The sequence below is a fragment of the Priapulus caudatus genome, unplaced genomic scaffold (genome assembly GCF_000485595.1).
Source record: "Priapulus caudatus unplaced genomic scaffold, Priapulus_caudatus-5.0.1 Scaffold941, whole genome shotgun sequence".
NCBI lineage: Eukaryota > Metazoa > Priapulida > Priapulimorpha > Priapulimorphida > Priapulidae > Priapulus > Priapulus caudatus.
In genome coordinates, this window is record NW_014578002.1 from 40,422 (window position 1) to 57,073 (window position 16,652).

At 42.2% G+C, this 16,652-nt stretch overlaps 1 protein-coding gene across 1 annotated transcript in view; it reads left to right on the forward strand.

Moving 5' to 3' along the window:
* Positions 1-16,652, forward strand: part of LOC106814543 — a 40,391-nt gene that overhangs the window by 11,476 nt on the left and 12,263 nt on the right. The gene's annotated exons all lie outside the window — the stretch shown is intronic.

Genomic DNA, 16,652 nt, shown 5'->3' on the forward strand with positions numbered 1-16,652 from the left:
TGTGTGTGTGTGTGTGTGTGTGTGTGTGTGTGTGTGTGTGTGTGTGTGTGTGTGCGTGCGTGTGCGTGTGCGTGTGCGTGTGCGTGTGCGTGCGCGTGTGCGTGTTCGTGCGCGTGCGTGCGCGTGCGTGTGTGTGCGTGTGTGTACGTGTGTGCGTTGCATGGGATTTTGCATTATTAAATTATTGGTCGATACGCGAAGTCCAAAAATGCTATATTCAGGCACTAGCATTAAATATACACTTTATATTTCGAACATAAACAACCTAAATTACCTAACCTAAATAAAGAACCTAAACAAGTAAAGGAAATCCTCTGTAAGATTTGCCAATTCATGCATCAAATTAGCGCAGTTCTATAGTCACGTAACACCGATCAGACGCATCGCATCACACGCATCACACGCATCGCTGCCATGCATTGTGTTCAAGCAATGTTTGATAGTTTGATTGTTAGGACCTAAATTATTCGAATAAACAGCTGAAGAAATACGAAAGATATTCGGCTGTCTATCGCTACTTTCTTATAATCTCTGGTTAACAGTAAATGCTCTTGTTTAACTACTGGGGTGTATAGGCGGTTATGAGTGTCATATATGTATGTAATATACATGTTTATAATATATGCATCTATATACGAAATATATATAATGTCTCTTTTTCGTTTTTGTGTTTTGTTTTGAAGTAAGAAAAAAGAAAAGACGGTATATACACGGACCGAGCATGTCACGTATCGTGACAAGAAATCCGGTATTTACCGTGAAAATATTAATTTTAAAATAAAATGGCCGCTACGATGTGCGGTGGGGGCAAGTGGACAGGAACAGTTTCCAAAGTTCTTGCTCAATATTAATAATTATAATTCATAATGCAATATGATCTGACATATTATGTAACGAATAGGTTTGTTAGTAGTTTAAAGTTCAAAGCGATGTTGCGGTGCATGCTATAGCGGTATTTTTTTAGCTACATTTGATTAGTAGGCCTATATGCTAGACATTTCTGCCTATTTCTCTTGATTTTGAATATTTATAGAAAAAAAACGATTAAAGTGATTACGTTACCGTAAATAGTAAAGAATGAAAAAAATATTTCCACTTTTTCACAAAATATAAGTAATTCTGTTCACATTTTATGGTTAAATTGCTTCATTATACTTCCTATTTTACTATGTGAATATACACTCGTGACCCATACATAGCCCATAGCAAGCAATTAATGTTGAGAACATTAATTCAAATCGTCCAGGTTTTTTGGATTTTTAACTAGTTGAGAAACAATCTTACCAGGTAAGAATTTGACGATTTGTTTAGTCCCGTTAGTTCTTACTTTTAATGTAAAGAAAAAAAAAAAATTTTAAACACATTTTACCATAGAAAATTCGTTCGTATTTAAGGACGAGGATTTGATGTTTAATGTAACGTTTCAGTCTATGTAAATTAAGTTACGCGTAATTAATCAAAGATAGACTAAGGCTACTATAAGGAATCGTACATGGTTTTCGCTTGTCACTCCCTTCTCAGTCGGCCCTAGTAACAGCGATATTTACTCCTGATTTTACATTTAATCAAACAAATATTGCCTTGTTAATCGCCGAATAGATGTTTAGTAGGCCTCTATAATTAAAGGTACCCCCAAAGTCTAACAATCATTCAAAGAGAATGACTGTAATGTACGCAAGGATTTCAAAAACGTCCTGCATAAAAATGTCCTTATATATGAAATACCAGCAAAGAACCTGCCAATAAGAACAGGGTTTTATCACATTTTGCGTCTTTCTCTCTATTTCTCCGTTTTACTAAATCTAATATACTACTCTCGCCTATTCGTTCAAATGCAGTTTCTTTCACCACATTAGTCATCGGCGGGGAGAAACCGTGTTCATTCTAGGTGGCAACACCGCTCACAGGCAACATTGGTTTTAATGAGTAGGACTATCATTGGTTTAACATTCATGGAACGAGACATATTCTGCACTAATTGCATTGCAGTATTCTTAAAATTTACTTAACTATATGATCAATATAAATATATTCCCCAGCGGGCAAAAGACGTTGAAACAAACGTTGTTTTAACGTTGATATTTCGACGTTGTTTTACCGTTGACATTTCAAGGTAAAATGGTTCACTCAGGGTTGAATAAAATTATTTTGGGGTGAATGAAACTATACTAGTATACCAAAAACAATGATATTAGTCGAGAGTGAATGACACTGAAATAGTTTAAGATTTTTTTCTCTCTCTCTCTCTCTCTCTCTCTCTCACACACACACACACACACACTGCATGAATACATACTCAGCCTTCCCAGATTGACTGCACTGTTTTAATTATTTGAAGCCAATACGACCACACCACGCACACGAACGCCATCACACACACACACACACACACACACACACACACACACACACACACACACACAACACACACACCACAGCGACACCGCGCGCCGCGCGCGCGCGCGCGGCGTACTGCAGTGTAATGCCTATGCCTATGGTTCAGTAGTTGTGCTCAGACTGCCGGCTTTTCACGGCAAAGACTGGCTGCCCGTTATGCATGACCGTTGAACGTACGGGGCGCCATGCAGGACAGGCATCTTTGTACCTATAAACTGACAAAAAATGAGTTTTGTGAACACAAAACCAATGACTGGTCAATTCTGTCCCGACAAAACCTGTCGAATTTGGAACAAAAATCTGCAACTTTGTAACACAAAAACTCAATTTGTGAACACAAACTGCAACCTTCTGTCGAACCGGTTGCGCGAGCAAAACTGGCATCTGGTAAACACAAACCTCAATTCTTCAACCGTTTCCACAAAACGTAGCATTTTGAAACAACATACCCAATCGTCGAACCGGTTCCAAAGATCCAAAACCAAGTTTGTTGCCGCAAAATATGGCCACACGCTAATGTAAAGAAGGCTACCCATTGCGTCGAAACTGGCTGGAGAAAAGTTCATGTCCGCCATCTTGTTTCTTCTGACCAACACATGTACGCCTTTCTTACATTGCGGTGCCAATTGGAAACAAAATCGAGTTTTGGGAACCGGTCGACAGCAAATGAGTTTGGTTTACAAAATGAAGTTTGGTGGGACAGGATGACAGAATTGATTGTGTCACAAACATTGATTTGTGGACAGGATTGAACAGAATTGAGTTTTGTTTTACAAAATGTGAGTTTGTGAACCGGTTCGACAAGGAATTGAGTTCTGTGTTTACAAAATTGATCGTTTTGTGGAACGCGGTTCGAACAGAATTGAGTTTGTTTTACAAAAATGACTTTTGCGTAGAACCGGATTCGAGCAAAATTTGAAGGCCCTGTCCTGCATGGCGCCCCGTAGAACGCGCGCTCGGCGTAGACTGGCCCCTGCCCGTTCTGCTGTACTGTTATCGGCAGCCGCTGTTAGCACGCAGCAAATAGGACGCGACCCAGGGAACGACTAGGTAATCGCGAACATACGGGCCAGGGCGAGTTGCGTGTGACGGTTTGTGCGGTTCACTATATGCGCGCTCTCACATATATCACGGCTGCACAACCTGAGATGTTACGACGAATATATATTAATTGTGTGTGGGTATGTGTGTGTGCGCGCGTCTCTTTCTCTCCTGTGCGCTTGTGCATGCTCACGTACGTGTGCGCGTCCGCGTGAATGTGAATAAAAGGTGGTTGTATAAAATATCGACCAATGTTTAACGTTGAAACAACGCCAGTTTCAACGTTGAATAGACGTTGTATATGCATCTCAACGTAGAATAAACGTTGTATTTTTTGTGTCAAAAATCTCAACAAAATTTTAACCAATATTAACGTTGAAACAACGTTATGGACGTTGTGCATTTAATAGACGTTGTGCATTTAAACGTTAAAAAGGTCGACAATGTATTTTGTAGTGTCCAATATCGCAACATCTCGCGTGAATGTCCTGAGGAGAGGCAGGAGAGAGGAAATACCGGTGGAGGCCCAGAGTGTTAAAACTGTGGCAAGCGTGGCCAAATTGCCTGTGAGTGCCCCGACAAGGAGCGTTACGATGACCGGCGCAAGTGCTACACCTGTGGCGAACGTATATAATTACCCCGGCCACATCTCACGCGACTGCCCCGAACAACAAGAGTAGTTCGCTCGCCTATCCTGTGTATTCGAGGGCTAGAGGTTGGCTTGCCCCTCTGCTCGCACCAGTGTGGGTGTGTTACTACTTGCTGGGCCGCCAATCTGAAGCATGGCAGTTTTTGTTTAGTTTATACTAGTTGGGTGTGGGTTGTGAGGGTCTACAGAGCATTTATGAGTTAAGTGCCCGAGGGTCAATAAATACCCATCTGCCGGTAATAACGTTGGTCCTAGACTCCTGGGGAGTCGAAAGAGTAGACGGCATACGGCAGAGGTGGAGTCGTCCAGAAGCCATTGTATGCCTTGGGGGTATTGAGGTGCGATGCATGCTTGATACTGGTGCACAAGTCTCCTCGATGACAGAAGTATTCTATCATAGGTGTCTGTCAACCTAACATGACTTGGTGGATGCACTGAAAAGTATAAGAATATCCGCGGCAAATGGTCAAGACATGCCCTTCCGGGGCTATGTTGAGTTAGTCGTGTCCGTATAGCTGGTCAGATTTTCCCTTATCTATAGGCTTTCTGGTCGTAGCTGATCCGGTTGACCCATCGACACGAAAGAGGAAACAGGAAGGGCCTGTTGGCATATAGCATTGGGTCCAACGTTTTTAGAGGCATGAATAACGGCATAGGTAGTTGCCGGGTCGACAACCGTGCCGTAGGAAAGTAGTTTCTGCTCTGAGCCCGAGCGCATAGCTTTATGGAATTGCTTGTTATAGTGACGCGGTTTAAAAAAAAAATTTGGGCAGTGCATATGTACAGTATGCGTCGTGTTTTCTTGTCATGCAGGTGCGCGTGCCTGATTGTTACGTTGATTTTTTTTTGTACATTCGGAATTTTGTACGGAACTGCTTTGTGTAGGTTGTTTATCTCCCTGTCGTCGAAGTGTTACTACATGCCGTTGTATTTAAAGATAGAATCTCATCACTATTGCTTGTTGTCGCGTTGTCATATTTTCTGGTGCAACTCTGCTATAAGAACACTGTGCAACACCATTGGCGAGGTTTTTGATGAATATCTTTTTGTTGGTGAGTCTTTCTACCCCACAATATATCTCAATGTTGAATATGTGCTTGAATTTAACGTTGTTTTGATTGATATCCTTTATGAAAGCAGATACTTGATGCCGAAATGGAGTTATCGGGGACGACAACCCTTAAAAGCGAGCGAGTGTAAAGGGTGGTCACGACAGCGTCTCCACGAGTAATGGCATGCGTCTTGCTGTGTTGTTTACGTTCCTGTTACGGATCGGAAGTACACAGAAAGGTATCACGTAATTTGGATCGCGATATCTAATTTTAGCGTAACAATTATGTTTTAAGTGGCAATATATTTATACGTGGCAGTTATTTTTTTGTAATTACCATGGGTTTGTAAAGATTATTCGGGTCGCGTTTATGATTTTGATTTAAACTACGTTTATTAAAAGTACGTTTAGTCATGAAACAGCGGGCCTCTTCGGTTTATGGCGGCCGGCTCCGATGCAAGTCATATTTGGTGCCGCGTCAGAAGTCCGGTTACATCCTGTAGTCCGGGAGCTAGAAGGGTCCACCGTGCACCCCCTCCCCCCACAAACCTCCGAACCAATATTTTTCTGAAGCCCCATGACGCCCTGATCACGAAAATAAATGTTAACATTGCGTAAGTTGGGACGAACTTTCGGTTATGACGTCATCAAGATGGTCGCCATAGTGAAATTTACCAAAAATCATAAAATCGTTATTTTTCAATCAAATTAAACAAATGAGGTATCAAAATGACCGCAAAAGAATAACAAATATATTAACAAAACAAACTACTATAAAAAGAGGCATTACCGAAAAAAATTATTTTTGGTCAAATTTCTTCCAGAAAGCAAACAACCATAGTCATGATTCAGAAATATTTTATTCACACCATTGAGCTGAACGACCACACACTATTTTGTTCATATTCTGTGTATCACTACTGTTAAAATATCAACAGTCATATCAACAATAATTGCCGTTTCTGTGTGTCTAAATATCTAACTAACACAGAGTTCATGTCATTCCCGGGTACATATTGTCAATCCAGATCACTGTCTGTGCTTTCACCACTGCTTTGTCTATAGAGCAATACCAAATATAATTCCATGTGGAGCATAAAACGAAGGGGTGTGCGTAGATAAATCTTTAAAACGGGGCGTGAGAGAGAAAGAGAGAAAGAAAGAGAGCAATAGAGAGAGAGAGAGAGAGAGAGAGAGAGAGAGAGAGAGAGAGAAAGAGAGAGAGAGCGAGATGGAGAGAGAGAGAGAGAGAGAGAGAGAGAGAGAGACAGCCGAGAGAGAGAAGAGAGAGAGAGAAAGATACGAGAGAGAAGAGAGAGAGAAAGAGAGAGAGAGAGAGAGAGAGAGGAAGATAGAGAGGAGAGAGAGAGAGAGAGCGTGGATTGGATGGATGGATGAATGATGGATGGATGGATGCGATGGATGGATGATGATGGATGGATGATGCGCATGGATGGATGGATGGATGGATGGATGGATGGATGGATGATGATGGATGGATGGATGGATGGATTTTTGGATGGATGGATAGATGGATGATGGATGGATGGATGGATGGATCGATGGATGGATGGATGAGATGGGATGGATGGATGGATGGATGGCATGATGGATGAAAGCCTGGTGGGTGAATGGTAGTGAAAGGATGGATAGATGGCCTGCCAGGATGCCATGGATGGATGGATGCATTGCATGGCATGCAAGATACATGGATGCATGGATGCATGGATACACTGGATGGAATAATGCATGGATGATGAACTGGATGAATGGATGGATGAATGGATGGATGGATGGAGAATGGATGGATGGCTTATCGATGGATGGATGCGATGGAATGGATGGATGATGAATAATGGATGGATGGATAAATGGCATGGATGGATGGATGCGATGGGATGGGGGAATGGATAATGGATGGATGCGATATTGGAGTGGATGGAATGGGGGGATGGTTATGGCATGGATGCAATATAGGACGGATGATGGGGGATGGGATGAGATGGATGGTGGGATAGATTGGATGGTGCGAGCGGACTGGATGGATGGGATGGATGGATGGATGGAGTGGATGATGGTGGATGTGATGGATGATGAGGCGGATGGATGGAATGAATGGCATGGCATGATGGATGGATGGATGGATAAGATGGATGGATGGGGGATGGATGGGGTCACCCATCCTTCTCGTCTTTTGCCACTCAACCTGCTTACTCGTATCCCTGCTTTCAATCTTTCGTCCCCCTGTTATCCGATTGAGTGGTATGGATGGGATGGATGGATAGATGGCATGCGAATGCCGATGGATGAATGGCATGGATGGATGACTGGATGGATAGGACAGATTAGATAGATATTATAATAGATAGATTAGATTAGATTGATGAGATAAGATAGATAGATTGATTAGATAGATAGATAGATAGATTAGATAGATAGAATAGGATAAAGATAGATAAGATAGATAGATAGATAGATAATAGATAGGATAGATAGAGTAGGATAGATAGATAGATGATGGGATGGCAAAGCGCCTGGGGTGGGTGGATGGATGATGCGATGGAGTGGATTGCATGGATGGATGAATGGATGGATGGATGGAATGAATGATGGATGGATGGTATGATGGATGGAATGGATGGATGGGATGGATGGATGATGAGGATGGGGGGGCATGGATGATGGTGAGAGGAAACTGGATGTGGATGGATGGCATGGGGATGGATGAATGGATGGATGGATGATGGATGCGTGGATGGAATGGATGGATAAATGGATGATGGATGGATGACTGGATTGGATGTACATGGATGGATGGATACATGGATGCTGGTGGATGTGATGGATGGAACGAACGATAGAGATAGATAGATAGATAGATAGATAGATATTAGCATAGATAGATAGATATAGATAGATAGATAGATAGATAGGATAGATAGATAGTATAGATAGATGGAATGAAAAGCTGTGGGTGGTTGGAGTGATGGATGGAATGGATGGATGACCTTGGAACTGGATTGGATGGAATGGATGGGTGATGGTTGATGGGGATGGATGGGATGGATGGATGGATGGATGGATTGGATGGATGGATGAAGATGGATGGATGGATGGATGCGATGCGATGGCAACTGAGATGGCATGGAGTATCATGTGATGGTCAGGATGGATGTATGGATGTGGAGAGCCGATTGAACGGACGCACTGACGGATTGACGGATTAGAAGACATGACAGACATGGGCAGGCACGCAGATGACAGACAGATAGTCAATGTGTTGATGACTGTTGTTTCATATTCGTAACGCGACGAAGCTGTGGTGAATTTCCATGGAGCATTCCTTCACCCGATGATCTGCGACTTCCCTAAACACTGTTAATTTTAATTTTGATCTCAAATTGATATAAATTCATTTTTTGGAAATAAGACTTTTTATATTAGTTTGTTTGTTTAATTAGATGTGTTTGTTTATTCTATGGCGATCATTTGATACGCTCATTGTTTAATTTGATGCGAAAAATACGATTTATAATTTGTTTGGTAAAGTTTCCGGCAAATATGGCGGCCACTTGATGACAGTCATTAGCGGAAGTTGCGTACCCAAACTTACGCAATGTTAAGGCAATTTATTTTCGTGGATGCAGGGCGTCAGGGCTTCAAGAAAATATATGGTTCGGAGGTTTAGCTGGCGTGGGTGCACTGGTGCGACCCTCCTAGCTCCCGGCCTACTGGTTTTATGGGGATTTTGACAGAAATCGCAATAAAGATCCGGCTACTCATAAACAGTAACTGTATTCTGTGTCTCATTTATTTATTTATATATATATAAGCATGCGCACGCACACACGTTCGAACATGCGACACTCTTTCCGTCCTGCGTAACCTGTCACATTTGTTAATTGTGACATTTTTATTATTTATTACATATCTTGGACGTTTACATATTCATGTATATATTATATATATTATATATGTGTGTGTGTGTGTGTGGTGTGTGTGTGTGTTGTTGTGTGTGTGTGTGTGTGTGTGTGTGTGTGTGTGTGATGTGATGTGTGTGTGTGTGTGTGGTGTGTGTTGTGTGTTCCTGCGTGGCGTTCTCGCTGCGTGCACAATGGCGAGATGAGTGCGTCCGCGCGTGTGTGCATGTGTTCGTGCGTGCGTGCGTGTATGTGTACGTCTGTTTGAGTAACTTTAAAAATATGACCTGATGGCAAAATAATTTACGTTGTATATATGACGTAGACCACCCTAGAATATATAATATCTATAATTCTGTTAAATCCGTTATCGCTTTACCGTGTAGCCGTTTGCTTAATCGCGTTGGCACAATCTTTCCGCCTCAACGTTTAATTTATTTCAGCTCGGCTTATTTTTATTCCGCATTTTTGCAGCCGGTGGCACTACCGCCTGCTCTGATGCGGAAAACTAAGCAAGGCCGTTGACTTAATCGTGCGTGTGATGGACATGACGTCGCCTGATCTTGTCACCGAGACGTGAAGACCTCCCTATGTCAACCACGTATCCTACCACATGAAACTAACCACAGGGTAGACCATGACAATCATTTTAGCAGCACGCATCTCCTGTCATAAGTAGTGTGTACCAAGAGTCAGTGTGTACACGCGCATGCATATAACGACGCACGCCGACGGGAACGTAGCGAGAAGACGACAACTAACCATCATAAGTGACGGTGAGTCTGCCAAAGTTACGATGTTTTTTATGCTATAAGCTTCATTGAAATTTATACATTTGAAAGTATTTCTATACCGGCCGGTTGTTTCGCTGTCTGATGAGAGCATTATTGCGTGCTGCTCCTTTGTTTTTTTCAATAAGCCTTTTGGTTATTTCTGATCACGACTTTTTTCCAGATCGTGTACATGGATAATGTTTAGTTTTAGACGCTAGTTTTAGTTTTACGTAATACAATAGTAGACGGATAATTATTTGTCACTGCCGTCATTTTTAACATTCTACTGCCAGTATGTTACGTATTAAACAGTAAGTGTCAGTAACTGTCACGCTAGTTTAATGGCGACCGCTATATTAATTGAATATAACATTAAAAAATACTATACAACGAACTACATATCACAGATAAGATGAGAGCTAACACCCCTCGCTGCGTGACGATGACTGTGACTCAAGTGATAGTCGTTATTGTTTGTCTTGCAAGGTACGATTTTAATTAGATATATAGCCATACATAATACGTACTTCGTTGTGCGTGAAGGTTGCCTAACCGGTTATAGGTTAGTAGCGCGGTAGAGTATTTTGGAGAATATGGAGGGGGCAATTTTGCTGTGTGTGTAGTATATTAGCTTTGTGTATAGGGAGTTGTTACGCCTATAATAGCTGATAAAATGATTCTCCTAATAATCACTTATTCGTAGTTAACCGCTTGCTAATTTCTTGTACTAGAGCACTTAGTACGTATAATAATCTTTCAGTCTAGGAAATTTAGGCGGAGAAGGATACAATAGACCTGCGATTAACAGAGAAAGATACGGTAGCTCAAACATGGGCAGTCATAGAAGACGAGGTTTCGCTAATCCAAACAGTGGCCGCCAAGGAAGCCGAGGCTACGATGGTTCTAACATTGGGAGTCATGGAAGACAAGGCTACGATGGTTCTAACGGTGGGAGTCTTGGAAGACAAGGCTACGATGGTTCTAACGGTGGGAGTCATGGAAGACAAGGCTACGATGGTTCTAAGATTGGCCGCCATGTAATACGAAGTTACGATAAGCCAAAACTAGGGAGCCATAAAGGACCAAGCTACGGCAGTCAAAACAGGGCGAGCCATCTATTAGAAAGCATCAGCAGCTCCACCCCTGGAGGGTTTGGTATTGGAAGTCAAGGTGTACTGCCGGCAAAGGGCAGGAAAAAGCCCCTAGATTACGGTACAACCTATCAAGGCTGCTTTGAATTCTCAAACGACTTCATCATGGCGAGCTACAAGCGCATAGACACGTACAATCTCAATCAGAAGTGTGCCATTGCTTGCCAGAACTGGGGTGAGTAATATTTATATTCGTTTCGTTTCTGTGTTCAGATTGCCGTCATCAGGCTGAGGATGCTGTCTGTTACTCTGCTGGTGATCACTGCTAGAGAGTTGTGTACGTGCATGTTTTTGTACGCACGCGCGTGCGTGCGCGCGTCTGTGTGTGGCTCTCTTTTACTACCTCCATTTCTCTCTATACGTGTGGGTGTGTGCACGCGCGTGTGTGCCTGTGTATGTTTGCTTGTATGTGCGTGTATGTATGTAGGTGCACGGTTGTTGAATAAAAATATATTAGCGTTTTGGTAGCAGAGCAACTGTATAAATGCATGTTTCAATTTTGAATATATAACCGTACAGATATCTAATGTTATCGGTGCTTGTTCATCTGCAGGCTACATTTTAGCGCTAACTGCCGAGGATCTGTGCGTCTGCACCAACGACTTTCCCTACACTGAATACCTTTCAAATCAGGCGGGGACAGGGAGCCATTGCGAGAATACCTGTCCGGGTGTAAAGGCCTCGAAATATTACAGCTGTGTAAAGGACGAGTGCTGCGGTGGATCCAGAAACAATCAACACACTATCGTCTCAGTGTATTCTACGGGCAGTGAGTGATCGGGCCCGTAAAATGATGATGGTCAGATAGCCTCATATATACGACCAAAAACGTATTAAGAATGCTTCTTAATACGCTCTTGATACGATTAATTTGATGCTTTCAAACGTGTCTAAGAGTCTATAAGCATTGGGCTATTAACTATTAACTATCAAAGATAATGCAACGATTCCAGCACGTCTGTCGACGGCATGGCGGAAATCTCTAATACAGTCATCTCGGTTACACCAAAGTTAGTCACACGCAATCAAAATTGACGCTACTGTAATGTCGCGATTATTTGCAGACGTCGACGTCTACACGCAGATCAAGCGAAGAATATACCGATCGCTGACTCGTGAAGGCGGACTACGCCACTTCTTCGGTAAGTAGTGATAGTTCGGTGAGTAGAAGATATGCAGGGTAATGGCAGTCGACCCCGTACAGCACAGCGAGCAAGTCGCAAACGCGTCGAAGGCCGCGGGGCAGGACATATGTGCACCCGGTCAACGGACACTCGGTCATGATCATCTTACCCCTAGGTTAAAAATGAAAGGTAGGTACCGTAGGTCGATCTTGATGGCCTAGGCAGAAGGTATGCTGTCTCTACGTATACTCTGATCCATCGTTCACCGGTACTAGACAAGGAGGCGTTTAATCTGTCACCATTATTACCTAAAATCATCTATACGACAAGCTATGTAATCTGGTAGGAGAAGAGGAACGGAGTATAATAAGCGTGCAAGTGACAGAGGGTAGTGGGTGTGAAAGAGGCGACAGGGTAAGTGTGAAGTTATAGAAGCAAGGGCGCAACCACGTGTTGAAAGTTGGGGGGGGGGGGTCCCAAGCAGCCAATAGCAACGTGATCTGCGGGCAAGCGAATATCACGTATTGGTTCAATATCACGTATTTCAGCGTGTTGATGGAAGTGTTGCATAATTGTGATGTCATGAATGATCATGTATACATAAAATACCAAAATGTTTTATTAATTAAATTAAGCTAGTAGTAAAGCTACACACAGACTGTGCTAACTGTGTGACACAGTTAGCATGATTAAGATGAAGAGGAAAATAATAATGATGAAAATAATAATGCAAAAAAATGTCTGACAAGTGAAAACAGAGAACAGTGTTAGAAACCAAATGTGATCTTCCTTGAGTCACACTTTCCAACAAAATCCTTTGCAATTGCTTCAATATCGATTCCAGAACACGTGATAAAAAAACAATCGCGTTGATTGGTTCAATTGTCTTTAGGCCGTCACGTCAGCCGGCAAAAGTCAAACTCATTTGACTTTCGCCGTCGCCGCTTGATGAAAACCGTTCTTGGCGCCGTGCCGTGTCAGTGAGGACTGCTGCCATAAGATTAATGGGTTTGACTTTGACCGGTAGGGTGTGACGCGTGATCGCCGCGCGGGACGCCCCCGCTTTGTGTTAGGAGCATGGGCCTTTTTTTATGTGTCTATAACACAACGCAGCGTAGCTATATAGACACGCCGCTTGAGCTTCGCGAATCGCGTGTGTGAATGGTCGGTGCTCGTTGCATGCCACGTGAGATTGAATTGTACTATGTAGGTCGAATCTAAATGATATTAACAAGGGTTCTATTTAGATATCTAGAATCTGAATCATCAGATTAATCACAATGCACTTGACCACCTGGGTTTTTTATTTATTTTAACTTTCACCGAGTGAAATATGGATGTTTACGATAAATAAACGCTTATCGGGATATTTTGCGACCTCCCCAGAAAATAAGGTCTTTCCAGAAAGTTTGGGAGGTCCACAAAAAAGTCGGGGGGGGGGGTCGTGGACCCCCCCCGACCCCCCTAGTGGTGCGCCTATTATATGAAGGAGATATTAAAGCCGGCTTGAAGTAGAAAAGGTGCAGAGACGGTTGAAAAAGAGAAATAATTTAGATAGGGGGAAAAGGAAAAGAAAGCTTAAGGTAAGAACTAAATCTAAATACGATTGTGTGGTGTGTTGGTCATGTAATATGACTGGACAGAGCAAGATGCAGAGCATGGTTAATGTTAGAAGGTTTGCATGAGAGATTAGCTGAGTAGGAAAGATGTAGCGATGGTTGAGTTAGGAGCCTTATGCATGCACAGATGCATTACGTAGATGGGATACATAGATGGTAACGGAGTTTAACACTCAGGGCCTTGCTTGGTATAGCAGACATTAAGACGTGTTGAGTATATGTGGGACTAGGTAAAAAAACCGAGCGTGGTGCTCGGTCTGTTTGACGCTTAACTATGGACATGATGTGAACTAAACTGTTCCATATCATCTAATCTTCCGCCAATGCCATACGTAACTCGTTCATCTTGTCATTATCGTCATATATGATAATAATATTGATTAATCTAAGAAAGTTAAACAAATAATTAAACGATTAAATATGCATAAGTGTATTTTGTACATAACGCGTGAAATGTAAAATGTATGCAGCAAGTTATTATTCAATTTACGATATTGCCGAGTCGGATTACTACGCCGTTGTTTTCTACAGGCACCGACGTATGCCGAAAGGAAAGTGGGGTGTTACGGGCGTAATGGACTGCCGCCCTCCCCCTGGTAAGTATGCGGAGACCATTTGCGTCTGTCGTAAATATTGCATGTGTGCACCTTTGCCAATTAGGACTTCATCGGCCATGTTCTTTTAATGGCTTAAATCATTGATCATGCAGTCGATAAAATCTAATGAAACAAATAACAACGTTCAAAATGTTAATGTCATGGTAAAATGACTCCAGAATAACAGTAATGATTAGTAGTTAGTGTTGACATGTAAATTCTACACTTGCCCACTCGGTATTGGGTACCTTGCTTCTCTAGACGCACATTGACATCGACCTGTACGATGTAAAGCTTCATCTTTTCCCAACTGAGTGCGGGTGTTAAAGAAGAAAGTACTCCTTACTTACGAGGCCGTGCCTCTCGGAGCGTCACGGACGCGACTGTTTGGATAATACCGACTCACCTAGAGAGTGAGCGACCTTACAAAGTTCTATGAGCTCGCTCGGTACCGCTAGTCCATATATAGTATTATCACGTCTTGCGATTTTAATAAACGGAAACGAGGCGCTGTGTTGATCATAATTATGCAGCTGAGCCGTCGTGTAATAGTAGTAGTCAAAACTACAAACATAAGTGATGCTACCACGAACTTTTGATATAAGAATAACCGCGCCATATCGAGCTATAGACGCTATATTTATTCCGTGTAGCTATAGTTGATTATCACTATTTTGAGTATAGTTCTTGACACTACCGGGTGCTGATTGCACTGACCAACGCGAGAACAACGTTTGTTATATTCCTTTATTTTTTGTTATTATTTTTTGCAATACGAAGGCAACTCATACCAACAGCCTTAGTGAGATTCTGTTTAAACTGGGTTCAGACCTAATGGGTAAAAATGTTTCTGTTTTTTTGCTGTCATGTTCGCTCCTCATTCCATTTCATTCGCCTAATGTCAAAAAGAGTCTGGCACATATATTATTGACTGAATTAAGGAAAATTTACATTGTGTTCATAATCTCAAAATGTGTTATCAGTCGTTTTCTTGTAGGCTTAGTGTAATAATGTGTCATGCTCTATCAGGACTACGCACGAATTTACAAACACTTTACTTAATATCCCAAGTTGTATATTTTGTCAACGGAATTATAGGAATCGTTAAAATCTATGCCTTTCCTGACGCCGTTTGATATCTGTCGAACTTTACTGACTTTAGAATTTCGCTAGGATGATTAAAGTTTCCCGTGTACTAATAATATTATGTATCCTTTGTACAATCTTACGAAATAGAAAACTAAGACAACTCTGCTCCCTGCCACCCCCCCGTCATAGCTACGGCGCTGCCGTATGCATGCCCATATAACGGGTAAATACGGCAGTTGATGAAAGCTATCGATATCGATCGGGTTTAGCGTACGACAGCAACCGTGATTCCTTCGTTCAGAAAAAAAGGTCGTGTCACATGTGGAAATGATTATTTCACAGATGCCTACGAAGATTCCATTGACACGGCCTCAGGCATAGACCACGAGGTTTCCGTCGCAGTGGATGTGGAACCAGAAGAAAAAGTCCAAGCGTTAGGTTTGCCCGGAGAGGTATAACAGGGTTTTTGGATTCAACATTTCATGATTAATGTTGACCAACATATGGTACTGAACAAGATTTGTTGTTGCGCTATCAATATCGATCAATTATGTAGTGGCTGAAAGTAGCAAATTGTGTATTATCAAGAGCTAATAATACATATTGTATTAATAATGTATGTATAATGTATATGTATGTAAAATATATGTATGTATAATGTATGTATAATAATGTATTAATAGCTCTTGGAATTATGTATATAAGTGCATTACGAAGTTCAGCGTGCTCTTCTAATCACAGCCATAGGCTATGATAGATATTATAGGCTATGATAGATATTAGGCTATACGACGATGTTTCGGACGCTAGCATGTATTTGTATTATATATGTGCAAGCATATGCAAAAGGACTGTGGGTGGGAGTGTGTGTGCGTGCGTGCGCACTTGCACGTGTGTGAGCGCGCGCGTGTGGCCGTATTCGCATTTTCACATATACATTCCAGTATATATATATGTAGCGAAAGGAAGACAAAACACAGAGTACTTTTGTCGCCTTTAGCTAATCCTATTCTTTCACGCGAGGCTCATTTATGCGCGCGCTCGGTATAGCTGGATATTATATTATCGGGAGTGTATAATATAATCTGTAATACCCCGTACAGACTACGAATTTTAGCGCGCGTCAGACGCGCGTCTAATATACCCCCGTCAGACCGGGGTGGCGTCCTTACTGCGCTGCTACGGCGACGGAAATGGGCCCAGAGCGCGCCAAGGTCGCCATAAGCGTGGTATAAGCGTGGT